This window comes from Notolepis coatsorum (assembly GCF_963971535.1).
Source record: "Notolepis coatsorum genome assembly, chromosome: 2".
NCBI lineage: Eukaryota > Metazoa > Chordata > Actinopteri > Aulopiformes > Paralepididae > Notolepis > Notolepis coatsorum.
Window position 1 is genome coordinate 162381054 of NC_140166.1, and position 27995 is coordinate 162409048.

Below are 27995 nucleotides of genomic sequence, written 5' to 3' on the forward strand. Positions count from 1 at the left end.
AGCACTTTAAAATTTGTTCCTCACATTCACCCGTTCACTCACACATTCACACACCGACGGAGGAGGCGACCATTCAAGGTGCCGACCTATTCATGAGGAGAAATGAGGGGTTAAGTGTCTTTCTCAAGGACACTTCGACATGCTGCCCGGAGGAGCGGGAATCGAACCGGGAACTGTCCGATTACCAGACAACCGGTCTCTACCTCCTGAGCCAATGTCACCAACCCCAAAATCACAAACAACAACACGTCCTGAGTGATATGATGCTGAGTGACGTATTACGGTTCCTAAACGTCGATCGAACCACCTGCATTGAGGAAAGAATGGTTGAATGATACGGCTGAATCTGCCCCTGCCAGTTTGAATCAAATTCATCCTGACAGACTTGTTAGCACCCGAAACGCTATCGCCTCACGGTCACGTCGTAGAGTTTCAAATTTACGAGTTGACGAGGACAGGCTGAACGCACCATCATTCATGCTGTGCGTGGACCTCAGCTGTCCCTTGGGGGCGGGGCCTCTGGAGTCCTGCGTTTGCCGCCATTGCGGCGCTACCTCTTGCAGGTCAAAGGGCAACACTTCTGCAAGAGGAGCCAAATCGACCTCTCCAACTCATTTATACTTGTGCGAAAATCAGACTATATGTATATATATTGAAATGTTGTCCATATGAAGTGAACAGAGCTTTATTACCATAATCTACCCTGTTCCTCATCGCAGGATGCTCCTTCACAGATCCCCATTCATCTGATGTGTGTGCATATATGCATTACAATACATGCTTTCTCTGTTTGTTGGTGCGTGTGTGTGTGTGTGTGTGTGTGTGTGTGTGTGTGTGTGTGTGTGTGTGTGTGTGTGTGTGTGTGTGTGTGTGTGTGTGTGTGTGTGTGTGTGTGTGTGTGTGTGTGTGTGTGTGTGTGTGTGTGTGTGTGTGGTGTGTGTGTCTGTGTACTTGCATTCATTTGTGAGTGCATGGATGCGTGTGGTCACATCAGTGTGCTGATCATCTGCAGAACGAGAGCTGCTGCTTGTATCACGTTTGTGAGTCATTACCCCCCTCTAGTGATAACGATAAGCAATTACAAGAGTCATTGACCAAGAACTCCAATGGTGAGTTATAATACCATGATACTGTATATTTAAAACAGTAGATTATAAAAAGAGTCACATTTCTTATTGGATTTATATCACATTGTACTCCTTGCTCTCTATTTAAAGGATTTCAATCCAAACATTGATATAATTTAAATATAAAAAAAATAATAATAATAATAATTCAAAAAATATATATCCTATATATACCATATTGAATGTCTTATCTTACCACTAAACCTCTTCTCTGGTTCTGTGTTCTTGTTTTGGGCGTCCAGGTGAATGTCTGATCTCTGGTTCTCTGCTCTTGTTTTGGGCATCCAGGTGAATGTCTGATCTCTGGTTCTCTGCTCTTGTTTTGGGCGTCCAGGTGAATGTCTGATCTCTGGTTCTGTGTTCTTGTTTTGGGCATCCAGGTGAATGTCTGATCTCTGGTTCTGTGTTCTTGTTTTGAGCGTCCAGGTGAATGTCTGATCTCTGGTTCTGTGCTCTTGTTTTGGGCATCCAGGTGAATGTCTGATCTCTGGTTCTGTGCTCTTGTTTTGGGCGTCCAGGTGAATGTCTGATCTCTGGTTCTGTGCTCTTGTTTTGGGCATCCAGGTGAATGTCTGATCTCTGGTTCTGTGCTCTTGTTTTGAGCGTCCAGGTGAATGTCTGATCTCTGGTTCTCTGCTCTTGTTTTGGGCGTCCAGGTGAATGTCTGATCTCTGGTTCTGTGCTCTTGTTTTGAGCGTCCAGGTGAATGTCTGATCTCTGGTTCTGTGTTCTTGTTTTGAGCGTCCAGGTGAATGTCTGATCTCTGGTTCTGTGCTCTTGTTTTGGGCGTCCAGGTGAATGTCTGATCTCTGGTTCTGTGCTCTTGTTTTGGGCGTCCAGGTGAATGTCTGATCTCTGGTTCTGTGCTCTTGTTTTGGGCGTCCAGGTGAATGTCTGATCTCTGGTTCTGTGCTCTTGTTTTGGGCGTCCAGGCGGAGGAGGAGAGGGACGACATGGAGAAGGTGAAGCTGGACAACAAGAGGATCCTGTTCAACCTGCTACCTGCTCATGTCGCCCAGCACTTCCTCATGTCCAACCCCCGGAACATGGTGAGTTACACTATATTTTACATATATATATATATGCATGCATAAAATCGTTTTTGTGGAATAAGTTAAACAAATTAGGATATCAAGTTATCTCTATTTTATGTTAGCGGTGGGGTGTGACGTCTCCAGTGAGGTCAAGGTTAGATTAGATACAATTAGATACAATTAGATTTGATTAGATTAGATTAGATTAGATTAGATTAGATTAGATTAGATTAGATTAGATTAGATTAGATTAGATTAGATTAGATTAGAATAGATTAGAATAGATTCAAATGTATTGTCATTTGCACAAGTACAGTACAATGGAAATACGTTTGGCATCCAACCAGAGTGCAAATGTAACAGTAAAGTGCAATAGTAATATATAATGTACAGGTGATTAAACTGGGTATAAAATATATGAATTAGTACTACTGAGTAAAGTCCTAATCAGATGTATGTACTGAGTTGTAGTATTAATATGTACAGTGATACAGGTATAAAGACAGTATGGTAGTAAGTCATACTGGCCAGCAGCGTGGTAAGGGATATTATACACAGATAGTATCATCAGATATGTAAAAGGATTATGTGCAGACAGGATAGATATACACATGGTGGAATAACACAACGGTTATTAATAAAAGCTATAAATGATCACTAATCATAGTTACCAACCCTACATTCTAGAATCTTAATGCACCTCAGCGCCTGGCAGCACCGTCAGAATATATATTTTTAAGGAGTTTTTAGCTTTTGCCTGCCTAGGACCCATTTCCTCAAGAGTGTTCCTGGAAACCGTATACTGTGTATCTTGTCCCGGCCAGAACAGTCTAGTATTTCACACTCAAAAAATCGGACCACAGCCAGTGACTGATGCAAATGCTTTCCAGGAGAGGGTGAATGGCTCAACAGTCAAGCTATTCACGTGGATAGATTGCCATAAAGCCTTGTATGTGAGGGGAGAAAAAAAACGTTCAACACTTTTTCAAACTGTTTAAGCATTCCTTGATTCAGTTCTCACTTTTTGGAACTACATTTTAGTTGGCAACCAATGTTCGGCAAATTGCTGGTGTTGCGTGGCAACCTTGAATTTATTCTATCCGGAAGAATTGGGAAAGATAACACCAGACTTAACAAGGTTCTGTATTCATTACGCAGATCCGCCCCTAGACTTCTGGGGACCTTATAGGCAAAAAAGTATTTGGGGACCCTTCCGTTTTAACCCTAAATCAGATCAGCGCACCGGCGGGGTACCAGCGACGTGTTGCCGTTCGATCCTAATTATGTTGATGACCCTGATGACTGATGTTTGGAGGGACCCTCTGATTGGCTAACTGACCTCCCTACAACCAATGAAATAACTATCTTTAAAAACTATTCTTATTGGTTGGAGGGCCTTTTAAGGAAGGCGGGGCCCTAAATGCAGTGGGAAGGACAGTGATGTCATTGCGTTTCTAAGGTTTGGAGCACTGATCCTGGATCAGAGGTCAGATCACATTCCGATATTCCAAGATTAGTTATGCTCAACAAGGCCTTGATGTCCACAGTATCCAGTCTGATAAAAATAGTCTTTCTTTAGGATATTTCTGGTTGCTTTGCCTGTTTGGTTTGGTGTGGTGTTCGGTGGAAGTTTGGTAAGGTGTTTAGATGGAGTTCTGGTGTGGTTTAGGTGGAGGTTTGCCGTGGTGTTTAGATGGAGTTCTGGTTTGGTGTTAAATGGAGGTTTGGTATGGTGTTTAAATGGAGTTCTGGTGTGGGGTTTGGTGGAAGTTTGGTATGGTGTTTAGATGGAGTTCTGGTTTGGTGTTAAATGGAGGTTTGGTATGGTGTTTAAATGGAGTTCTGGTGTGGGGTTTGGTGGAAGTTTGGTATGGTGTTTAGATGGAGTTCTGGTGTGGTGTTAAGATGGAGGTTTGGTATGGTGTTTAGATGGAGTTCTGGCATGGTGTCGGGTGGAGGCGTGACGTGACAACCTTGCAGTGTGTGCGTCCACTCCCAGTGATCGATGGAACGTCCCCTCCACTGGTCCCCGTTCCTTCCCCAGTCCCTCCCCCTTCCCAGAAAGTGATGAAATCAAACATCCTGGGCCTGCGAACCAGGAAATGTGTGTCCGCTCTCGAGGACACGGGTTTGTTTTGTAAACACCAGGGTCAGGAAGCGTCTTTCCGGCACAGTGGCGACCATTCAAGGCTGGAATGTGTAGAATGGCCTTTCCTCTAGGTGGAAGGTCATCAACACACACTGCATTCATGTCAGAGGACCATGTTACTCTGCTGCCTGGATCGCCCATCAATTCTCTGCGCCGACATAGAGGCCCTTTTCAAAAATCATTTCCGCACCACGGTGGCACAACCTGTAGCTCTCAACAATCCCATCCCATCCTTTTCACGTCATCCCTGAAGGCTGCGATAATATGCCAGTTGACTTTTTGGGGGCGATGTGATAGGGCAACATTGCCATGTGGTCAATGCAGCGGAGTTTTGGCGATGTTGCCCTACAGCATTGCCCAAAATGTTACCAAGTGTATCACCACCCGACTGTGTGTACACAGCACACTACTCAGGTGATGGGTCATTCTATTCTGACCTATTGTGGGGGGAGGGGAGAGGCTTGTGTCTTTGTGGTGGTCTTGGGGAACTAGAAAGTTTTAACCAAGGGAGTTTATTTCTGTAGTTTTTCCAAATTCAATGTTGTAGAGTGCTTTGAAAGCACTATTTTGGGCGAGAATGATGAGAAAGATCCTTATAGTCATTTTGGCAGAAGATTTATTTTACGGAACTGCTTTGACGACGGTAGAGAAATAAGTTAGGGAATAAGTATATAAGTATCTAAGAAATAAGTATCTGATTTACTGTTCATGGAGGATAATTGACAAAAGCTCAGCAGTGGTCAAAATTTCCCAGGCGACAAATAGCCAACTGGTCCGCCATAACGTCGTCTGGGTTTCCCAGGTCATTCAGCTCTTTTGAATTGACTTTATATTGAGTTGCTCCGTGTGTGCGTGTACAGTTGCAGGCAACGTGGATGGGCAATGTTGCCACTAATGACCAGTCTTAATTATCTGATTGTTTATGGCCCAATTCATTGCAAACCCCATCCCTGCTGAGTAGGGGTATAACGGTACGTGTATTCGTCCCGCGAATTTTACGTCACGGTGCGGTACGTGCAGCCATACCAAGAATACGCCTCACAGCGCAAACACACCAGTCGCGCATGCAGGCACTCGCGAGTTCCGTGCGAGAACAGCGCGCGTGGCCGGGCACACCGAGTCCGACTTCAGAGCCGGCGAAAGTGCACGGAGGAAGGCACATTTACATTGGAACAGCTGCAGGATCATTACAATTTTACAGTTTTCTTTTGTTTTCTTGTTCGCCCAATAATGTTAACCAAATGAAACCAATGGAAAGACACACACACATGCGTCGCCAACACACACACCAACATTCTCCCCCGCCGGACTCTCACAGAAAAAAAAAATAAAAAAATAAACATACTTTTCTGGACTGATCATCTGAGCTCCTCTCCAGTTGAACTGCTACTGTGTTTAAATCCAAATAATCCTCTGCCATTGTTGTAACATGTCATCTGTTCTCTAGTTTTCAGTCTTGTGAAGTTAAATCCTCTCTACAAGTGAAACTGAAACCTAACAAGGATAAGTTGTTAAAGTAATTAATTTACTCAGTGGATGCCTGAACACAGAATGCCACCTGTGGTAGCACCTTGACTACCATGGCAAGCCTATAGAAAATTATTCTATTTAATAATAATTATTATCTTAATTATCATAAATATATAATAATAATAATAATAATAATTAAAAAAAAATGTCTGTTGTACCGAACCGTGACCGCAATACCGAGGTACGTACCGAACCGTGGCTTCTGTGTACCGTTACACCCCTACTGCTGAGTGAAACATTGTCCAACACCATTGCTTCAAAAGGTTTCCCCATTTTCTTTTTGTAATCTTTCCACCAGCTATGACCATGAGTATTTTTGTTCTTGATGTCTTTGTTCCTTAAAGCGCACTATGTCATCCACAATGATTTTGCCTATTGCTAGGCAACATGGTAAATGAAAGATGGCGCCGCAACGACCGGCTGCCTGTCTGTGCGCTCCGTCGAGACTGTGCTTACTTTTGTTAATATTTATAGTTTTAAGAGTTTTGTTTGTACCAACTGTAGGTGCATTTAATGTGTATGACCGTCAGTCACTCATAGACATTGGATTACGGGAAATTTACCAACTGGATTACTCTCTGGATCAGCTCTCTGAACCACAACAATGGCCTGTTGAGATCTTGAGAACATCAGGACCATACCTCGACCCACGGAACAAAGGATCCAGGCGACGAGGACGGAGAGCGGATGTCCGTAACAGATTGAGAACCAGGCGACACCGAACGCCACTACCCAGTATATTGCTAGCCAATGTACAATCAATAGACAATAAACTAGACGACATCAGAGCAAGGATTCAATTCCAAAGAGACGTTAGAGATTGTAATGTTCTCTGCTTCATCGAGACGTGGTTGACGCCGGACGTTCCAGACCACGCTATCCAACCGGCCGAACACTTCTTCATCCACCGCAAGGATCGTACAGCAGAATCCGGCAAGCAGCGGGGAGGTGGAATAGCCTTCATGTTGAACAACAATTGGAGCGATCCATGCAACGTGAAGGAACTTTCGAACCACTGCTCCCCCAACCTGGAATATATATCCATCAAGTGTTGGCCCTTCTTTCTCCCGAGGGAGTTAACGTTGATCATCCTGGTCGGAGTGTATATTCCACCACAAGCTAACACAGGTGACGCGCTCTCGAAGCTCCACGACGAGGTAAATAAACTTGAATGCACAGACTGGAGTGTGTTCCGTGACAACACAGATAACATTAATGACTACACGGAGACAGTGCTGGACTTTGTTCGTACTTTGGTGGAAGAAACAATCCCCACTACCACAATAAGAGTTTACCCAAATCAAAAACCTTGGGTAGACAAATCCGTCCGTGAAGCTCTGAAAGTGTGCACCATGAATGACCACAAGGTAGCGAGATACAACGTAAGGAGGACAGTAATAGAAGCAAAACGGCGCTACAGGAATAACATTTTACTTCAGTTTGAACAGGCTGACTCCAGAGCAATGTGGCAGGGCCTCAAAACGATGACAGATTACAAAGGCACCTCCCTCAAACTGAACAGTGATATCTCCTTAGCAAATGACCTCAATACCTTCTATGCAAGGTTTGAGGCTGGGAATAACAACACCAGCCTACAAGCCACGGCAATGGGGGGGGGGGGGGGGGGGTCTGCTGATGGAGACTCAGTGTTCAGGGTAACAGAGCATGAGGTGAGGAGGACCTTTAAAAAAGTGAATATCAGGAAGGCAGCAGGACCGGACGGCATCCCCGGCCGCGTCCTAAAAGTCTGTGCCGACCAACTGGCCCCGGTATTCACTGACATATTTAACCTGTCCTAAGAACAGGCTGTCATCCCCACCTGCCTGAAGAAGTCCACTATCATCCCTGTACCTAAAAAATCCAAGCCTGCTTGCCTCAACGACTACCGCCCTGTAGCTCTCACCTCCATAGCCATGAAGTGCTTTGAGAAGCTAGTAAAGGGCTACATCTGCTCCTCCCTCCCCATCAACCTGGACCCCCTGCAATTTGCATACCGCCCCAACAGGTCCACAGAGGACGCCATAGCCCATGTGCTGCACACAGCAGCATCACACCTGGACAAGAGGCAGGGGAACTATGTGAGAATGCTATTCATCGACTACAGCTCAGCATTCAATACCATAGTCCCCTCCAAACTCATAGCCAAGCTCAGGGACCTGGGCTTGAACTATGACCTCTGCCAGTGGGTCTTAGACTTCCTGACAGGCAGACCCCAGGTGGTGAGAGCAGGCAACTGCACCTCCTCATCCATCACCCTCAACATAGGGGCCCCCCAGGGCTGTGTTCTGAGTCCCCTCCTCTACTCCCTGTACACACATGACTGTGTGGCTCAGCGGAACAACAACACAATCATCAAATTTGCTGATGACACAGTAGTGGTCTGCAAACGACGAGAGGGCCTACCTGGAAGAGGTCAAGGTCCTGGCGGGATGGTGCCAGGAGAACAGCCTCTCACTGAACGTCAGCAAAACAAAGGAGATGATTGTGGACTTTAGGAGGTCGGGGGTCAGGGACTACAGCCCCCTCAGCATCGACGGGGCACCGGTTGAGAGAGTGAACAGTTTTAAGTACCTTGGAGCCCACATATCCGAGGACTTGACATGGACCACACACATTGACAGTGTTGTGAAGAAGGCACGACAACGCCTCTACTTCCTCAGGCGCCTAAGGAAGTTCCAAGTCAGTCAGAAGATCCTTAAGAACTTCTACTCATGTACAATAGAGAGCATACTGACTGGCAATATCACCTCCTGGTTTGGGAATAGCACCGCAAAGGCCCGAAGCAGACTACAGAGAGTGGCACGTTCAGCCGAACGCACAATTGGAGGGGGGCTTCCCACTCTCCAGAACATTTACAACAAGCGGTGCAGGGGTAAGGCTAAGAGAATTATTAAGGACTCCAGCCACCCAAACAACTGCCTCTTTGAACTGCTGCGGTCAGGCAAGCGATACCGGAGTCTCATGGCAAGCACAGAAAGACTCAGAAGAAGCTTCTATCCCCAGGCCATCAGGGGCCCCGTTCCCCGTACCTGGATAACTGAGTTAGCCGGATAACTTTCGGTTAAGTCTGACTTAAGCCGGACTTTCCGGTTCCCCGTACCTGGATTGTCCAAATCACCATGACAACAGATCCAAAAGTTTGAGCCTGGTCGAAAGCAGGGTTTAAGTTCAAGTTAGCCGGATGAAGCACAGCCACGCCCCCGCAAAGAAAGTGACAGCGCGTTTCCTGAAATTATTCCCACAGTCTACGATCTGCGTTATACCATTCTGAATTACGTTTTTGTGCTCCATTCTTCCAGAGGGGTCTTTTGAAATGTAAAATAGACCCAAAATGCTGATACTAAATTCACTTTGTCCTAAATAATGCACGTTATATATACCGTGGCGCTCGCTCGGTGCGATGTACACATTATGTGGTTATTTTAATTGTAACTGGGATTAAGATGTCTGATGAGATGCGCTGTTTGACGGATTTGAGAAATTGAATGAGCCGTTGACGTCACATTAATGAATGAGGATAAAGAGATAAAACTTCATTCAAAATAAGGAATATTCTAAACACGGGTCTCTCGTTCATTAATGTATAAACAATGAATTTATCCCATCTGGCACAGTGGCGCAGCGGTAGTGCTCAATCCTGGCAACCCAGCGACCGGTGTTCGAAACCCCGTGTTTCCAATATAACTTTTTGGAATATAATATTAATGATTATACGCCAAAGTAGCCTAGTTTCAAGTTAAAATATTATAAATCTACATGCATTGAGGATGTCATTCTTTATATAGCTCTCAACGTGCACCAAATTGAATTATTCCTACATCGCAAAAAGAAGGGAAAGACTAGGTTTCGAACCCCGGTCGTCTGCGTGAAAGTCAAAAGAAGAACCCGTTACACCACAGTGGAGATAAGTAAAATATCGACCATACATCAATCAATGGGAAGAGAGCCGTATCGTTATTCTGTATAACAGTTTTAACTAATTATTTTCGCTAGCAAGATCTCATTTGATTATTCAATCCAGCAGGCAAGTTTAAAGAAATATAATCTGATTGATTGAGGTAATGAGGGACTTAAAATTTGCCTATAGATAACGCATTTAACTTGTCGGCGAGGCGATTGAGCCGTACTGCAATATGTTAATAAAGTTTTAAATCAATTAATCAATCAATGCCGCTAGAGAATCAGGATCTCTGCTATCGATACGTGCTGGCTTTTCAACTGGAGCGGCCGCGCGCACTTATCCTGGGTCTCAAGTCTGGCTTGAGTTAACGAGACTGAATCCACCTTCGAGGAACAGGAAAATCCCGGCATCAAACATCGGGTTAACTGAATCTGGATAATGACATCTTGATCGACTTAGTTGAACCAGGTACGGGGAACGGGGCCCAGGTTGCTCAACGAACAATAACACTATGCAACAACCATCAAATGCACTGTTACCTTACTGTAAATTGTACCTAAATTGTACCTCATCCCATTTCTGCTTTGCACTATATAGTATTGTATATTAGTATATTGCATAGTATATTATATATTGTATGGTAACTCAGTTACTCTATTCTGCATCGAACATTGTACTATATATATACTGAACACTGTGTCTACGTACGTGACTTCTATTTTTACCTCTATTTTTACATGCTATACTATTTTATTTTATTTCATACTTATCCTTTGTCTAGCACAGTCTCTGGAGCGTAACAGAAAGAAGCATTTTGTATAAAAGTATTTTGTACTTCTGTATGACAACTATTAAAGAAACTTGAACTTGAATGCATTCATATAATGTTTTTATCCAAAAGCGCTTTACCATTTACGCCTCACATTCACCCATTCACTCACACATTCACACACCGACGGTGGAGGCGACAAATACAACACGAACAAACCTAATGCGGAAACGGAATACAGCAAAAACTGCAAGAACTCTGATTTCTCTGTTGTCTACCATTAGTCCATGTAACGAGAGCTCAGTCAGCCAATTAAAGAATGAAAATAAGTCTCCATTACTATTTTAAAATGGTAAATCCTTTATCCAAAAAACGTTTTACAACTTGTGCCTCACATCCACTCACACATTTACGGCGGGGGAAGTGTCTTGCTCAGGGACACTTCGACATACTGCAGAGAGGAGCCGGAATCGAACCGAGAGCCGTCCGATAACCGGACGACCGCTCTACCCCCTGAGCCACTGTCGCCCCCCCTAACATTACCCATCTCTGTTGGCTTTAAAAGCCAGCCGTGTACCATCACCTTCAAGATCTGTCCTCATCCACTATGAGGAATGACGTGGAAGCAGGTTGTCTTTCAGCCCTCACAGTTTCTCCTGCTCTCCTCCAGGACTTGTACTACCAGTCCTACGCTCAGCCCTCACAGTTTCTCCTGCTCTCCTCCAGGACTTGTCCTACCAGTCCTACGCTCAGCCCTCACAGTTTCTCCTGCTCTCCTCCAGGACTTGTACTACCAGTCCTACGCTCAGCCCTCACAGTTTCTCCTGCTCTCCTCCAGGACTTGTCCTACCAGTCCTACGCTCAGCCCTCACAGTTTCTCCTGCTCTCCTCCAGGACTTGTCCTACCAGTCCTACGCTCAGCCCTCACAGTTTCTCCTGCTCTCCTCCAGGACTTGTACTACCAGTCCTACGCTCAGCCCTCACAGTTTCTCCTGCTCTCCTCCAGGACTTGTACTACCAGTCCTACGCTCAGCCCTCACAGTTTCTCCTGCTCTCCTCCAGGACTTGTCCTACCAGTCCTACGCTCAGCCCTCACAGTTTCTCCTGCTCTCCTCCAGGACTTGTACTACCAGTCCTACGCTCAGCCCTCACAGTTTCTCCTGCTCTCCTCCAGGACTTGTCCTACCAGTCCTACGCTCAGCCCTCACAGTTTCTCCTGCTCTCCTCCAGGACTTGTACTACCAGTCCTACGCTCAGCCCTCACAGTTTCTCCTGCTCTCCTCCAGGACTTGTACTACCAGTCCTACGCTCAGGTCGGAGTGCTGTTCGCCTCCATCGCCAACTTCAACGACTTCTACATCGAGCTGGACGGGAACAACATGGGCGTGGAGTGTCTGAGGCTGCTCAACGAGATCATCGCCGACTTCGATGAGGTGAGAGAGAGAGAGAGAGAGAGAGAGAGAGAGAGAGAGAGAGAGAGAGAGAGAGAGAGAGAGAGAGAGAGAGAGAGAGAGAGAGAGAGAGAGAGAGAGAGAGAGAGAGAGAGAGAGAGAGAGAGAGAGAGAGAGAGAGAGAGAGAGGTCTGAATGAGGTTCGCTTTATGGAGCTTTGTATGTTTGTATGTATGTATATACAAAGCTCTATAACGAACCGCCCCAAATTCTGAGAGTTAAGTCAAAACTAGTTTTTAACTCATTATTGCAAGTTTGCATAGTAGTTTCAAAGGGTTCAACAGAAAGCTTGACAAAAGGCTGTGGGATGAAAACACAAGCGGCTGCTGAAATACGGTATAAAATTACCCTTTTCTCTCTGAAGTCTCCTCTCAAATCCTCCAGCCGAGCCGTTCATTTCCGGCAATGGCGCCTTAATGACTTAATGACTTTCCCAGGAAACCACAGAAGAAGGCACCATTAACCGGAAATGAACATCTCAGCTGGAGGATTTGAAAGGAGACTTCAGAGAGAAAAGGGTAATTTTATTCTGTATTTCAGCCGCAGCTTGTGTTTTTTCACCCCACCAGTCTTTGTTGAGACTCTTTGAGCTTTCTGTTGATCCCTTTGAAAACACAATGTGAACTTGCAATAATTAGTTAGGACGAGTTATTGACTTAACCCTCAGAATCCGCTGCAGTTCGTTATAGAGCTTTGTATACATACAAACATACAAAGCTCAGTAATAATAATAATAATAATAATAATAATAATAATAATAATAATAATAATAATAATAATAATAATAATAATAATAATAATAATAATAATAATAATAATAATAATAATAATAATAATAATAATAATAATAATAATAATAATAATAATAAAACTTTATTTGTATAGCACCTTTCATACAGAAACTGCAGCTCAAAGTGTTTCACAACAGAAAAAAGACAGGCATAAAATTAGCACATAAAGTGCAGACATATAAAATCACAGTTTTTCACATTAGGATCTAACATCCCAACAGGCCACCTTGTTTATGGTTTGATTCAGTTTTAAAAATAGACAATAATAGAAAGAGTAAGATAGAATAAACAGAGTAAAATAGTGCAATAGTTCAGTGTAATAAGTAGTAGAATAGAATAGACATGAAATGAGCACATAAAGTGCTGACATATAAAATCACAGTTTTTTTTTACAGTGAATGAAATAGTTCTGTATTTCTGTTCAACAGTTCAAAGTCGTCTTTACCTTCTGTTTGGTATCCACAGTTTAAAACTTGACAGTCTTCCCTCCTGTTTGATACCGACTTTGACCCTTCAAACCTCCCACTCAGGGCAAACCTCCTTCTCAGGCCGCAGTTCCCTCTCTCAGGGCGCAGTTCTAGGCCTGGGTCCTACACAGTTTTAAAGCCTGACAGTCTTTCTTGTAGAGCTAGAATGAGGATTACCTTTCTTCATGTGGATTAAAAAAAAGTTTATTTCAGCTCAGTAGGTCTCTATTGTCCAGCAGTGGTTATTGCAGAGGTTCCGATTCTAAAGGAACACGCCAACATTATGGAAATTACCACTTGCCGTCTTCTCCAGAGTCAGACAAGAAGATAGATACCAATTTCCTCTCTGTGTGCGTTCAGCTGCCAACCAGCCTAGCTTATCATAAAATAATGGAAGCGGATACGGACCACTATCCGAGCTTAAAACTCCAGAAGAGGTGTTTTTGGCCAACTGCTAGGCTAGCTTGTCCGTATCTGCTTCCATTAATGTGTGCTAAGCTAGAAGAAGACGGTAAATGCATTTCCCATAATGTTGGTGTGTTCCTTTAGTGTAAATGTCTTGTAAATGTAATTGTGATCCATCACCTCTCCTTCCTGCCTGCTTTTGCCAAGTTAAAGTTCTGTTTTATTTGTCACGTATAAAGTACATACAGTGAAATGCTTGGTTCTGTATGAGCCCCCTAAGAATGTGCTTCATACAGTAAAAAAAAAGTCAAAAGAATAAGAAACACTATACAAAAGATACAATATACAATATACAACCTAAAGTACAAAATTAAGTGCAAAATGCAAACAATGAGGTACAAAAATGCTAACTTTAAAAAATTAAATGCAAAATGCAAAGATGAGGTATGGATGTAGTGCAAATCTTTTTGTAATAAATAGATACAATATGGTGTAGTGTTAAAAGTGTTTAAGGTGAATGTTAAAGGTGGATGTGTGTGCAATAAATGTAGATGGATACATGCCATATCTGTATTCTGTTGGGAGCTTGAAGGTATTGGGGCAGTTGGTTACAGTCACCCATCACTTATTCTGGTAATGCCGTGTTCTTGGCGGAGATTGTGACGATAGCTGAGGGTCGGTGACGTATTTGTTGACCTAAATGTGTGGACCTGATGTGATAAACAATACACACTGCTCAGACTTGAGGAGATTGTTTTTAAAAATAGAATCCTTGAACAGATTATTACTGATTACCTGCTTAAAATTGTTATCAGCAACATAATTCATTGGATTATTCAAAATAATTCACATAATCTGATTACTCTGAATAACTTTTCAATTGTGTTGCCTCTACAACCTATTTATAGACCTTTTCTTTGTGTTGAAAAGTGCTTTACTAATTAATATTATTATTATTAAAAAAAATTCCGTCGTCGTTGTTGTTGTTGTTGTTGTTGTTGTTGAATATAATGTTAAACTGACAATTGGTTCTGATTTAACACTTTGATCGCCATGGTTAAATTCATAATTTACCATCCCTCGCCATCTCTATTTGTCTATGGAGAAGTTCCCCTTCTTTGCAGGGCTATAACTTTTTAAATTGTATTGCTAAATTGACATTATTATGGCCCATTCAATGTCCTATATCTATTGTTCAGGGTGTAGCAACGTTATACTTTTTCATTCACATATTCATACTAAAATACGGTCTAAAGTATAAGTATGTTTTTATCGTTTTCTGCAGCTTTCTCCAGAACTTGATTTATAGCCCCAAATGCATTATATTGATGATCAAATACAGTTTGGTAGCGATCGGTGCCAGATAAAAAATTTCAACTGGAGATGCTTCTAGAAGTTACTACGTATGATCTGATGATGACCGGATGGGCGGGGGGTCGTTTATAATTCCGTGGGCAACGTTATATCATTCATCTAGTGTGGGTGATATGATCATCAGCGCAGTTAGTAAAGAACACGTTGGAAAATAACGCTGGATCTTACCGTATCTTCCTCGCGCCGTTGGGCGATGAGCGTGGAGCAGAGATATTCCTATTATGGGATGTATAAATACCCGATCCATTTCCAGGTTGTATAATAGTATATACGTCCAAATCATGTTGTTTGTCGAGTTATTTGCACTGATCGGTGTTCACTGTGTCAAGATGGAGTCCTGCTAATGATAGCGAGTGCCCGGACGAAATATGGGTGAGCACCACTTCATCCACATGACTTCCTGTTGGGCGATCTGCCGATCGGCCACCAGATGGCGCTCTTGAACCGTTAGAGAGTTGAGTGGAGCTCAGCAGTATATCTCAGGTCCCCGGGAGAGAAATATGATTTCGATCACAGATTTTTGAAATATTGATATCAAAGACGTGTTACGGCGTCTTCGGCAGAATGAGCATGGCGGGCAATGACGAGTTTCGGCGTTTCCGGCGATTAAAGTGTTAAAGATAGTAATTTGTATGTGTTTTGTTTGGTTCAGTTTTAAAAATAGACAATAATAGAAAGAGTAAGATAGAATAAACAGAGTAAAATAGTGCAATAGTTCAGTGTAATAAGTAGTAGAATAGAATAGACATGAAATTAGCACATAAAGTGCTGACATATAAAATCACAGTTTTTTTTACAGTGCAATAAAATAGTTCTGTATTTCTGTTCAACAGTTCAAAGTCGTCTTTACCTTCTGTTTGGTATCCACAGTTTAAAACTTGACATTCTTCCCTCCTGTTTGATACCGACTTTGACCCTTCAAACCTCCCACTCAGGGCAAACCTCCTTCTCAGGCCGCAGTTCCCTCTCTCAGGGCGCAGTTCTAGGCCTGGGTCCTACACAGTTTTAAAGCCTGACAGTCTTTCTTGTAGAGCTAGAATGAGGATTACCTTTCTTCATGTGGATTAAAAAAAAGTTTATTTCAGCTCAGTAGGTCTCTATTGTCCAGCAGTGGTTATTGCAGAGGTTCCGATTCTAAAGGAACACGCCAACATTATGGAAATTACCACTTGCCGTCTTCTCCAGAGTCAGACAAGAAGATAGATACCAATTTCCTCTCTGTGTGCGTTCAGCTGCCAACCAGCCTAGCTTATCATAAATGAATGGAAGCGGATACGGACCACTATCCGAGCTTAAAACTCCAGAAGAGGTGTTTTTGGCCAACTGCTAGGCTAGCTTGTCCGTATCTGCTTCCATTAATTTGTGCTAAGCTAGAAGAAGACGGTAAATGCATTTCCCATAATGTTGGTGTGTTCCTTTAGTGTAAATGTCTTGTAAATGTAATTGTGATCCATCACCTCTCCTTCCTGCCTGCTTTTGCCAAGTTAAAGTTCTGTTTTATTTGTCACGTATAAAGTACATACAGTGAAATGCTTGGTTCTGTATGAGCCCCCTAAGAATGTGCTTCATACAGTAAAAAAAAAGTCAAAAGAATAAGAAACACTGTACAAAAGATACAATATACAACCTAAAGTACAAAATTAAGTGCAAAATGCAAACAATGAGGTACAAAAATGCTAACTTTAAAAAATTAAATGCAAAATGCAAAGATGAGGTATGGATGTAGTGCAAATCTTTTTGTAATAAATAGATACAATATGGTGTAGTGTTAAAAGTGTTTAAGGTGAATGTTAAAGGTGGATGTGTGTGCAATAAATGTAGATGGATACATGCCATATCTGTATTCTGTTGGGAGCTTGAAGGTATTGGGGCAGTTGGTTACAGTCACCCATCACTTATTCTGGTAATGCCGTGTTCTTGGCGGAGATTGTGACGATAGCTGAGGGTCGGTGACGTATTTGTTGACCTAAATGTGTGGACCTGATGTGATAAACAATACACACTGCTCAGACTTGAGGAGATTGTTTTTAAAAATAGAATCCTTGAACAGATTGTTACTGATTACCTGCTTAAAATTGTTATCAGCAACATAATTCATTGGATTATTCAAAATAATTCACATAATCTGATTACTCTGAATAACTTTTCAATTGCGTTGCCTCTACAACCTATTTATAGACCTTTTCTTTGTGTTGAAAAGTGCTTTACTAATTAATATTATTATTATTATTAAAAAAAAATCTGTCGTTGTTGTTGTTGTTGTTGAATATAATGTTAAACTGACAATTGGTTCTGATTTAAAGAAGATAGTAATTTGTATGTGTTTTGTTTGGTTCAGTTTTAAAAATAGACAATAATAGAAAGAGTAAGATAGAATAAACAGAGTAAGATAGTGCAATAGTTCAGTGTAATAAGTAGTAGAATAGAATAGACATGAAATGAGCACATAAAGTGCTGACATATAAAATCACAGTTTTTTTTACAGTGCAATAAAATAGTTCTGTATTTCTGTTCAACAGTTCAAAGTCGTCTTTACCTTCTGTTTGGTATCCACAGTTTAAAACTTGACAGTCTTCCCTCCTGTTTGATACCGACTTTGACCCTTCGAACCTCCCACTCAGGGCAAACCTCCTTCTCAGGCCGCAGTTCCCTCTCTCAGGGCGCAGTTCTAGGCCTGGGTCCTACACAGTTTTAAAGCCTGACAGTCTTTCTTGTAGAGCTAGAATGAGGATTACCTTTCTTCATGTGGATTAAAAAAAAGTTTATTTCAGCTCAGTAGGTCTCTATTGTCCAGCAGTGGTTATTGCAGAGGTTCCGATTCTAAAGGAACACGCCAACATTATGGAAATTACCACTTGCCGTCTTCTCCAGAGTCAGACAAGAAGATAGATACCAATTTCCTCTCTGTGTGCGTTCAGCTGCCAACCAGCCTAGCTTATCATAAATGAATGGAAGCGGATACGGACCACTATCCGAGCTTAAAACTCCAGAAGAGGTGTTTTTGGCCAACTGCTAGGCTAGCTTGTCCGTATCTGCTTCCATTAATTTGTGCTAAGCTAGAAGAAGATGGTAAATGCATTTCCCATAATGTTGGTGTGTTCCTTTAGTGTAAATGTCTTGTAAATGTAATTGTGATCCATCATGCTTTTGCCAAGTTAAAGTTCTGTTTTATTTGTCACGTATAAAGTACATACAGTGAAATGCTTGGTTCTGTATGAGCCCCCTAAGAATGTGCTTCATACAGTAAAAAAAAAGTCAAAAGAATAAGAAACACTGTACAAAAGATACAATATACAACATACAACCTAAAGTACAAAATGCTCCATACACATGGAATACCCTGCAAAAGACTCTAAATCTCGGAACATTCCCGTCATTCATGGAGTTTAAAGGCATTGCACTTGACCTATGTACTGAATCATGTAATTGTTTTTAATCCATCATTGTAGTAATTGTAATTCATTGTAATTATTAACTGTTATGATATTTGTGTCCTTTGTTAACTCGTCATCACTGTAAATGAGGGAAACCTCAGTGCTTTCACGAGTATAAATAAAGGTTTGAAATGAAGTGCAAAATGCAAACAATGAGGTACAAAAATGCTAACTTTAAAAAATTAAATGCAAAATGCAAAGATGAGGTATGGATGTAGTGCAAATCTTTTTGTAATAAATAGATACAATATGGTGTAGTGTTAAAAGTGTTTAAGGTGAATGTTAAAGGTGGATGTGTGTGCAATAAATGTAGATGGATACATGCCATATCTGTATTCTGTTGGGAGCTTGAAGGTATTGGGGCAGTTGGTTACAGTCACCCATCACTTATTCTGGTAATGCCGTGTTCTTGGAGGAGATTGTGACGATAGCTGAGGGTCGGTGACGTATTTGTTGACCTAAATGTGTGGACCTGCTTAAAATTGTTATCAGCAACATAATTCATTGGATTATTCAAAATAATTCACATAATCTGATTACTCTGAATAACTTTTCAATTGCGTTGCCTCTACAACCTATTTATAGACCTTTTCTTTATGTTGAAAAGTGCTTTACTAATTAATATTATTATTATAAAAAAAAAATCCGTCGTTGTTGTTGTTGTTGTTGTTGTTGAATATAATGTTAAACTGACAATTGGTTCTGATTTAAAGATAGTAATTTGTATGTGTTTTGATTTGTTATCCTTACTTTTTGCCTCGTCTTGTTGTCTTATTGTTGTGATTTTATATGCTGTGTGTTTTATATGCATTTTCTGTTGCTTATTTCTGTATACACTCGACGTGACTGTAAATGAGGGAAACCTCTGTTGCCTTTCGAGTTTAAATAAAGGTTAGAAAAAATAATTTGAACGCTATTATTACTATTATCTATTAATTCAATTGATTGATTAACATAAAAAACAATTGTGCCATACTCAAAATGCCCTTTTCTCTTCAAAGAAACATTCCAGATCAGTCCAATAAATAATCAACTATTTATTTTCAACTGTTGGTGATCCGATTGGTGTCCCCCCACCCCCCTTCCCCCAGTAATGTAATGGATTACATCCACCAGTGTTTCTTGTAACCATACGTGTGCACTGTCTCTCTCTGCAGCTGATGGATAAGGAATGCTACAGGGACATAGAGAAAATCAAGACCATTGGCAGCACCTACATGTCTGCAGTGGGCCTAGTGCCTACGACCGGCTCCAAGGTACACATGCAAAAGCTATTTTTAGTGTGTGATTTTATGTATGTGTGTGTGTGTACACACTACATACTTAGGAGGGTTGCTGTCCCCTTCGCCCCCCCCCCTTCACCCCCCCCCCCCCCCACACACACACACACACACACACACACACACACAAGCAACCACGCGCGGCACATGATAAAAATAGCCGCCTGTATGTACACTATGTAACGTATTGGTTTGGTTCCTAATGACTTGAACACACACAGCGTGTTTGAGAGGCCTAGTCTTCCCAGGTAGCTTCTCTTCCCTGCGGGGTATTTCAAACTGTCACGATTCAACGCCACAAATCCTCCGTGAGGGATTATCCACTGGTGGATGAAGTACTACACGGTTCCTGAGGTAATCCTTAGGTAAACGTAGAAATACCCAGATGAATGAGTAGGCTACTCCGGGAAAAGTGAAAGTCCTCCGTTCAAATTCTACTTAAGTAAAAGTAGAGAGGTATTTGCTATTGAATGTACTGAAGTATCTAACGTGAAAGTACGGCATTCTACGTGACGTTTGTGTGTTCCAGTGCTTGGGAGCATTCGATCCTCGATCCATTGACCTCTATAGGTTAAAGTGGTATGTGATCCAGTTACGCTGCTCTGATTACGTCCTCTTGGAGTTGACAGGCTTCAAATGTGAAAGTGTATAATCTTCATACATTTTGCAATGTTTTCGATGCAATATGCATCCTAATAGAATATAAGTAACTAGAAACTGATGGGTTCAGATCAATGTAGTGAGGTACAAAGTATATTTGTAATATTAAGTAATATTTCCTTTGAAATGTAGTGGAGTAAATGTATAAAGTTCCCTAAAAATTGTAATACTCATGTAAAAAATACTTGGGATTATCAGGCATTGTGGCGTCAGCAGCATATCCTGCACTTGCAAGCTGAAATCCTGCAGAGCTGACAAACAAAGGAGCCCTTTTTTTTTTTTTTTTGCAAACTTTTCCAAACTTTATGCAAAAACCTTACAGTGATAAAAGTGCTGACCTGTCTTTGCGGTGCACTATTGTGACATTATGATATCCATAATCAAATGAGAAGGAATGTGCAGAGTCGGTGAATCAGAAATGGATGTGTGTGTGTGTGTGTGTGTGTGTGTGTGTGTGTGTGTGTGTGTGTGTGTGTGTGTGTGTGTGTGTGTGTGTGTGTGTGTGTGTGTGTGTGTGTGTGTGTGTGTGTGTGTGTGTGTGTGTGTTTGTGTGCTCCATGTGTATATGCGTGCATGTGACTCTGTGATTGGCAGGCCAAGAAGTCCATCACCTCCCACCTCTGCACTGTGTCCGATTTTGCCATTGAGATGTTCGACGTCCTGGACGCCATCAACTACCAGTCGTACAATGACTTCGTCTTGAGAGTAGGTGAGGGAGAGCATGTACACCTATGCACACGACAGGAACATGTGCACACCCTGGCATGAGCACACACACACACACACACACACACACAGGTCTGACCCCCTTTCACCGGGCCACAAACTCAACTGTCCGTCAAGCGCCGGTGCCGGTAAGTTGGGTAAAGGCTGTATGGTAGGAAACGTATCGCAGAAAGAGTTGCTCCTGCAGGAAGCTCGTCACAGCGAGACCTGGAGTTCTGGCTTCCATTGTGTTGGTATCCTGTGGGGAGGCTGCGACAGGGGGGCCTTGTTTGGTCACGGCAGGGCCTGATGTACACAATGCCATCCTGTCTGCAGGACCCCAGGGCCTGTGTAGAGGTGAGGCGCTGCTGTTTGTTTGTGTCTGCAGACGCGTTACACTTGAGGGGCACAAGGACCCCCCCCCCCCCATCTACACGGCCTGCGATAGAGAGAGAGAGAGAGAGAGAGAGAGAGAGAGAGAGAGAGAGGAGAGAGAGAGAGAGAGAGAGAGAGAGAGAGAGAGAGAGAGAGAGAGAGAGAGAGAGAGATACTTCTATAGGTACCAGTGTCTCCTTTTTAGACCTGTGATAACAGGCCCTCTGTAGCTTTGCGGGAGTAAGATGCCCAACGTGATGAGAATCTTTTTTTTTTTTTTTTTTTTTTTAAACAAGCACATAAACAAACATGACAACACACGATAAGATATACAAGCATTAGTTGTCAGTGCACATCCAATGAAATCACATTTTAGTTAATTACGTGATGAGAATCTGAAGTCTTTCTTGCCAAGTAAGCTTGCACACACAAGGGATTTGTCTTGGTCATTTGGTGCATCAACATTAACAGACAATATAAATTGTAAATTAAAGTACAATCAAATAAAATGGACTAAATTAGAATAAAGATACAATAGGACAGGGCTGTACAATCGTGCAGGGTTGTTGTAGAATATATACACTAAATTAGAATAAGAATACAGTGGCATAGGATATATAACAGAGCTGTGCAATTGTGCAGTATTGTGCAAAAGATGTGAACAGTGTCATGTGATGAAATGAGCATGGGATCATAAGCAGTGGGTATGGAGCCAGGACTGTGGCACTAAAATGGCTGCCGCTGAAAATGGCAATGGCCAGCTCTTTTGATCGGTGGCTCTCTGTAAATAAAAACAGCACAATCGGCCCATACTATGAACACAAATAAACAAACAATCAATGCATACAAAAAAATGGGTACTGTACATTCTAGGATACTCTGTAGACCTGGTGCGTGGAGAGACCCAGCAGGGTTGAAACATTGTGAAATTGTATATGAATCAATTAACCCTTTCACTACCGCACTACAAAGGATAAATGCTTTCACTACCACACTACAAAGGGGTAACCCTTTCATTACCACACTACAAAGGGTTAACCCTTTCACTACCACACTAAAGAAGGTTAACCCTTTCACTACCACACTACATAATGTTAACCCTTTCACTACCACACTACAGAGGGTGAATGCTTTCACTACCACACTACAAAGGGTTAACCTTTCACTACCACACTACAAAGGGTTAACCTTTCACTACCACACTACAAAGGGTTAACCTTTCACTACCACACTACAAAGGGATAGCGCTTTCACTACCACACTACAAAGGGTTAACCTTTCACTACCACACAACAAAGGGATAGCGCTTTCACAACCTTTCAGCATAGTGTGCGGGTTCTACATGACTTTCTCTGGACAGGTTACAAGCCAACCCAGCACAGAGTATGATGTTGCATGTAACCACTATGGGAAATGTTCACTCTTTGTGATTGCCCATATGGAAAAGAAGTTGTGGTCGAAAATATTATCATGTTCATAGTTCTGTTATACATACATATTCTCTGTACAGCCTTGACTAGTTAATATAGTTAACTAGTATACAGCTCAGACACTAGGGCGACAGTCTTAACAGTGTTCTTGAAACAACGGCCAAGGCCCAAGACAGTTTAACTTAGATATGACATTTGGCCTTGTCTCCAGTCTTGTGTGAGACACAACAAACCCCCTAAGCCCATCTTTGTTTTCATTTTCTCATCTTTGTTTTCATTTGTCATTCCCAGCTGGTACTTAATTGTAAGTCTGACCAGAGCTCTTTCTCACTTTCTGGTCAGACGCTCGTATTATCTTCTCTCTGATTGTAAACTGAGAATACTCTTTCTGTGGCCACAGAAACATGAATAAACTATGTTCTATTTTTGATACAATTCGACTCATCTGAATTTCTACAGTTTCGCTGTTTGGCTCATTTAAAATATTCCACAACAGATTGGCAATGTACGGTATATTACAAATCTTACAATATTTTGAATTGGCCTACCAAAGACTTACTGTAAGCCTACTAAAACATTTTAGATAGATGTTCTTTATTGTCCACAAGGGGAATTATATTTGCTCTGGTCAGTAGCTACATACAGACAAACAAGACATTATGAATAAATTAAAATAAGACAATGACACCACTGTAAAAAGAAACGCCACAATAAAACACAGTAGAAACAGGAGGTATCATTCTAAAATAAAATATTAAAAGAAACACAATGTTCTCTACTCATTCTGAGAATGTGTGTGTGTGTGTGTGTGTGTGTGTGTGTGTGTGTGTGTGTGTGTGTGTGTGTGTGTGTGTGTGTGTGTGTGTGTGTGTGTGTGTGTGTGTGTGTCAGACCCGGCGCCATGGGCGGGCATTGGGGGGCCTGGCCCGCCCACTGAGTCAGCTGTGCCCACCCTGAAAAAAAAAAAAAAAAAAAAAAATTTTTTTTTTTTTTTTTTTTGTCAATCAAAGTCGACTATCCACATCCTTAGTCAGGGACAGCCCTAGTGGGCACTGATGTCAACAACAACACTACTGAAGCTAGCACGGCACTCTGTGAGAATTCGTTTTCTACCCTCAAGAACATCTTTACAGAACATCGCCTTAGTATGCTTCATCGACGCAAGGCCAATTTAATTCAGTTGGCATTTGAGAAGGACTTAACAAAAAAGTTCAGGAATGAGTGGAGGGGCAGTGTTTTAAGAAGATTTCACTCTGTCCCCAAACGCCGCTTGCCGCTCTACTAATGATGGTGAGTAGCCTGTGGAGGAATTTTGTTTGCTTTTTTATGCACCTTATTTTTGTCAGTTCAGTTCAGTTTGTCAGTGAATTCAGAAGTGTTGAATAAATGGAGACTTTTCAAAGATATAGAATAGAATAGAATAGAAATGTATTATCCTGAGGGAAATTTGACACTCCAAATCACTCAACATTAAACATTTAGACAGAACAAGTCACGAATAAGAATAACAAAACAAATGGCCTAAGAATAGAATAAAATGAAATAGAATAAAAATAGAATAAAAGATACAGTAAATAAATACAGTAAAAATATACTGAAGTCTACAGTAGGTGTAATATTGCACAGTGCTGTTTAAAAAGTAAAAGTCCAGGAAGATGGTAACTGTCACTCTGTGCTCAGTGATGCAGTGAGGCACAGTGATGCATTGTATAGTCTGATGGCTGTCGGAATGAAGGACTTCCTGTGCCGTTCAGTGCTGCATTTAGGTAGTGTGAGCCTATAACAATACATGCTCCTCCTGTCAGCCAAGTCTGTGTATAGTGGGTGGGAGGGGTTTTCCCTGATGGCCTGGAGCTTAGCAAGGCTCTTCCTCTCCGCCACCCTCGCTAGGGCGTTCAGCTACACCCTAACCACGCTACTGGCCTTCCTGACCATCTTATCCAGCCTGTCTGTGTCCCCTGCTCTCAGTCCGCTGCCCCAGCAGGTCTGTTATATATATCCGTTCAGTCTGTTTTTGTATAAGTGAATGTACTTAAGATAGAGAAATTAGATTTTTCAATTGCCTCTCTGCTGTTTAGTTCAGCACCGTGGGCAGCGCCAAGCAAGCCACAGCGCCGTTGTCCCAGCTGAAACGTATAAAAGGGAACCTGTGTTGAAAAACCATTGTGCCCCCCCGAGAACATTTTATGCCCCCCCACTAATTTGTTTCTGCAGCCTGGTCTGGTGTGTGTGTGTGTGTGTGTGTGTGTGTGTGTGTGTGTGTGTGTTTGTGTGTGTGTGCGTGCGTGTAGAAGTAGAAGTAGAAGTAGAAAGCTTTATTGTCATTGCACAATACAGTACAACGGAATTAGTTTGTGCAGCACCTAAAATAACGATACCTACATACACACTCTACCACACAACACATCCATGATGTACCCATAGACACACTACCATACATTAGTTGTACCCATACTCACTGTCACACCACACGTTCATGTACCCCCATGTGCTACATATGCACTACATTGACCGCCAGCAGCAGGGGGCGCTGATCCCCCTTCAGCGCCAGGTCTTTATTCAATGGATTTAGACTGCGACATTTGCGAGTGCTTAAAATATATCTTATATTATAGCTATGGGTCTAATACACCAGTCGACTGTCAGTGAGGAACTTCCAGTCAACATGCACAAAACAGATTTTTTCATCCACACATCTCCGTTTTATACCGTTTTTAATACGAGTATGGTTTGGGTGATTCTGAGTAATTCCAGGAAAAGACGAGAAAAAGGCATTTTAGTGTAATCCAGTCATCACGTTGTAATTTTTCGGCTGATTATCTAATCATCCTGAAATCAACACTAGATTATCATTATTATATCTCCTCGTGCATACATGAAATGGCCATCGTAGCGGGCCCCCCCCCCCCCCCCCCCCACCGCAGCCAACAGTAGAAAGCACACACAGAGTCCACACAGATAGCTTTGATCACGGGAGAAAGAAATATCAGATCAACGCAAGATTTTATATATAGAGTTCTTACCTGGTCTCTGATCCACAGCGATCGTGTCCCCGACATTACTGAGCGTTACACATGAACGGGTGGGCGGGGTTAGTGTTCCATGCCGTCGTTGTAAATGCCTGCCTCGTTTGAGTATTCAAACCCCGCCCCCACGGCTCAGATTGGCTCAGAAAACACACCAGACCATTTTCAATGGAGTGCTCCGCAAGGCAGTAGAGGGCGGTGTTGACCGTCTGCCAGTTCAGACAGGGTCTGAAGGGTCTGCAGAGGCTGCAGCCATGAATTATGAATAGATATAGCGAATAAACGAAATAACGATATTCGCATGGCGGGCAATAATGAGTATACTCGTTCTTGGCAATTAATGTGTGAACAGGAACATTAAAAAGGTGAAAAAAAAAGTGTGTGTGTGCGTCATGGGGGGTGTTAGTTCTTACAGGTAGAGGGGGCAAGTAGCAAGTGGCAGTAAATCCACATACAATTCTTACAAGGAATTTAGATAATCTTATATAATCTTTCTCTGGGGGACCCTGACGTAAACAAGACAAAAGTCTTTCTCTGGTCTGCATTCCCTTAACAATTGTGTGCATTGAGCCGTACTGTATTGTACCCATTCTGCAATCTGTTAATAAAGTTTTCATTCATTCATTCATTCATTCATTCATGTATGGCTGTGTGCTCGTGTTACAGGCATCAACGTGGGCCCAGTGGTGGCAGGCGTGATCGGAGCGCGGAGGCCTCAGTATGACATCTGGGGAAACACAGTGAATGTAGCCAGCAGGATGGACACCACCGGAGTACCGGGCAAGATACAGGTACACACTGAATACTACACTCATACTAGATACAGGTACACACTGAATACTGCACTCATACTAGATACAGGTACATGAATACTACACTCATACTAGATACAGGTACATGAATACTACACTCATACTAGATACAGGTACATGAATACTACACTCATACTAGATACAGGTACACACTGAATACTGCACTCATACTAGATACAGGTACATGAATACTACACTCATACTAGATACAGGTACATGAATACTGCACTCATACTAGATACAGGTACATGAATACTACACTCATACTATATACAGGTACATGAATACTGCACTCATACTAGATACAAGTACATGAATACTGCACTCATACTAGATACAGGCACATGCATACTACACTCATACTAGATACAGGTACATGAATACTACACTCATACTAGATACAGGTACATGAATACTACATTCATACTAGATACAGGTACATGAATACTACACTCATACTAGATACAGGTACATGAATACTGCACTCATACTAGATACAGGTACATGAATACTGCACTCATACTAGATACAGGTACATGAATACTACACTCATACTATATACAGGTACATGAATACTACACTCATACTAGATACAGGTACACACTGAATACTACACTTGTACTAGATACAGTACATGAATACTACACTCATACTAGATACAGGTACATGAATACTGCACTCATACTAGATACAGGTACACACTGAATACTACACTCATACTAGATACAGGTACATGAATACTACACTCATACTAGATACAGGTACACACTGAATACTACACTCATACTATATACAGGTACATGAATACTGCACTCATACTAGATACAAGTACATGAATACTGCACTCATACTAGATACAGGCACATGCATACTACACTCATACTAGATACAGGTACATGAATACTACACTCATACTAGATACAGGTACATGAATACTACACTCATACTAGATACAGGTACATGAATACTACACTCATACTAGATACAGGTACATGAATACTACATTCATACTAGATACAGGTACATGAATACTACACTCATACTAGATACAGGTACATGAATACTGCACTCATACTAGATACAGGTACATGAATACTGCACTCATACTAGATACAGGTACATGAATACTACACTCATACTAGATACAGGTACACAATGAATACTACACTCATACTAGATACAGGTACATGAATACTGCACTCATACTAGATACAGGTACATGAATACTACACTCATACAAGATACAGGTACATGAATACTACACTCATACTAGAT

The 27995-nt window shown here is 42.0% G+C and overlaps 1 pseudogene across 1 annotated transcript in view; it reads left to right on the forward strand.

Moving 5' to 3' along the window:
• LOC311223593 (adenylate cyclase type 1-like) overlaps window positions 1-27995 on the forward strand; it is a 181023-nt pseudogene that overhangs the window by 152038 nt on the left and 990 nt on the right. The window contains exons 11-15 of the transcript in view: window positions 2060-2176; window positions 11797-11943; window positions 19590-19688; window positions 20967-21081; window positions 26575-26699. The product of the transcript in view is annotated as an adenylate cyclase type 1-like (transcript). The remainder of the gene's footprint in view (window positions 1-2059; window positions 2177-11796; window positions 11944-19589; window positions 19689-20966; window positions 21082-26574; window positions 26700-27995) is intronic.